Below are 2,783 nucleotides of genomic sequence, written 5' to 3'. Positions count from 1 at the left end.
ATAAACATGGGACTTCAGAGATGTGTCTGTGTGTGTCTGTTACATGACACACTACCTGACCTCTCATCTTTCAGCTTGGGAGGCAAAGCAAAGCAAGGCCAAAAAACACCAGACAGATGGTTAAAGAGAGAGACAGGTGGCCAAACACCAACAATGATGTTGCTGACATTTTGCTGTTTACTGGAATAATTTTGGACTAAACAACAGAAGCAGGTAAGACTGAAACATTACCTGTTTACAAAGTCTGAGAACTGTGAGTGTTTGTTCTGCTCTCAAATGGTTATTTAACTCATTCCTCCGTCTCTTTGTATGGAGGTCTGAAGAAATCAGATCACAGTTTGTTTGATTGCACATGTTTTGCTTTCTGAAGCTGCATATATAACAGCATAAGATGCTTTTGCAGCAGTCCTTAGATTTCTGCTTTTTGAATTGTCATCATGCGATCATATTCAAGTTGTCACAGAAAGCAAGTTTAAGTTGATGGGGCTCAGGAGATCATCTTCTAACCAGAGAGTTGGTGGTTCACCTCCCAGCTTCTCCAGTCCACATGTCAAAGTGTCTTTGAGTAAGACAGTGAACCCCAAGTTGACTGTCCACCAGTTTGTTTGTGAGTGTGAATGAATGGACAAGTAGTGGAAAAGAGTATACTTAAATGCATAGAAAAGTACTATACAAGTATAAGTCCACTTGCCAAGAACCATATTTTTTTATGACTCTGACCTTTGGTTTTAATATTAATTCCCAATTTTTAAACTACACAAAAAATTAATCTGTAATAACAAATAAATCATTTACCTCAAAAGAGCTGTAAATGATTGTCTCAATCTGAATGAAACATAGATGTTAATCTTAAAGTTTGTGTTGTAGCCTTCATTAACAAACCTGAATAAACCATGTGTCTGAGTGTAGTACACCCACTGTGCTGTTAAAGTGGTGGACAGTAGTGGACAGGAGAGACCGTGGCTGACCCTCTGCGGTCTCACCCATTCAGATGTCTCACTAGAGCTTTATTTTTTCTAACAAAGCCTGGAAGAGGATGTCAGACTGCTCAGATTTGTCTATGTGTGCGAGCCTGCAGCAGTAGTCAGATTACTGATGAAGGATAATGTTAGTCTGCTACTTTATCTAAAGCTAAGATGCAGCCACTAAGAATTGTACGTCTCAGCTGAATGTCTTTCAGCTGTCATGCAGCTGGTGCGTGATTCCCGTGAGCCTTCCAGGAACCCCCCCCACCCCCACACCACCCCCCTGCTTCTCCTGTTGCCTGATAAGGCATGTCTAGATTCCATGGTAAGCATGCCCATTAAAGAGCTATTCCTTGATTTGCACAGCGTCGCCTTTAGAAGGAGTTTTGTTGTCAAAAATGTCTGACCATAATCATTATCATACAGGTGCTGCACCACAGAAATAATTATTACCTGTTACACTGGATTTCACATTTCTAGACAAAGATCTATTAGACATGGTTAACATGCTTCAGTTATGTTAAGACATAATAAATAGTAAAGTCTGCTGGAATGAAAAAGAAAACTTGTTTGTGAACGTTCATTTGAAATCTGATGTATCACACAGCTGCTGTCATAACCCCGCAGTTATGTAGACTTTGTAAAATGATACTGTCAATACAGCTTCGTTAAAACACAAGGGGCAGAAGGAGGGTTTAATGGCCGGGTCTTAACATACAGATTACTAGTTTATAGCCTATTTGCCCTGTCTCTTAAAATGTTCCTATGCAACTAAACTGCAAATGCAGATACTATACATTTTGTAGGGAACAAATTTGATTGCTGAATTGTATTCCGATGCAACATAATTTTTGAATGAATGAAATGCTGCATTTTCCTACTGACACAGATAGAATGAGAACCAAGTTCAGAGGGTGGCAAAGGCATGAAGGATAAGGATAATCACCTTTATTGGCCAAGCATGTTACACACAAGGAATTCGTTTCCAGTACAGAACCAATGGCAGCCATTTGTGGCACCACCTCAACCGACAGCTCTAACCATCAGGGGTAATGGGGATGGGGGGTGTTCTGTGTCTTGCCCAAGGACACCTTGATACATGGACTGCCGGTACCGAGATTCAAAACTGCTCTACCCACCACACCACTGTCACCTCACCAAGAAGTGCAGCTTTGTCTCTCAAGTGGCATGAGTTTGACTCCACCTTGACTTTTGCTCTGGTGTCATTTTTCAGTTTTGCTTTCTCTTAACCAAGACCTATGAGAGTCATGTGCTGGAAGAGCTGATACTGTATGTTGGTGGAAAAAAATACATTGGCTGGAAACATTTACTGATAATGTGATACCAACAAAGCAAAAGAGCCATATTAACCATAGGTGAAGTGCTGTCAGAACACACTAGAATCATGCTTTATTTTTTTCTCCAAGAGAAGAAAGAGAATAGGCCTATAAAAGACAAGTGAACCAGCAGGACCCTATCAGTATGTTTCAGAGTCAGTTTAACACTGGAGCAGACATAATCTATTTTCTTATAAATTTAGAAGGCATCACCTAGTCACAGTAACTGTCACATCCCTCGAAACACAGGCCGAGGGGGTGGCGTGGCAGCGATCTTTGACTCAAGCCTATTAATCAACCCTAGACCTAAACATAGTTATAACTCATTTGAAAGTCTCACCCTGAGTCTCTCACACCCAAACTGGAAAACTCAAAAGCCTGTTCTGTTTGTTATTGTATACCGTCCACCTGCTCCTTATTCAGAGTTTTTAAGTGAATTCTCAGACTTTCTGTCTGATTTAGTGCTTAGTACAGATAAAAT

This window comes from Monopterus albus, unplaced genomic scaffold (genome assembly GCF_001952655.1).
Source record: "Monopterus albus unplaced genomic scaffold, M_albus_1.0 scaffold265.1, whole genome shotgun sequence".
Classification (NCBI taxonomy): domain Eukaryota; kingdom Metazoa; phylum Chordata; class Actinopteri; order Synbranchiformes; family Synbranchidae; genus Monopterus; species Monopterus albus.
Note: the sequence above shows the minus strand (reverse complement) of the source record.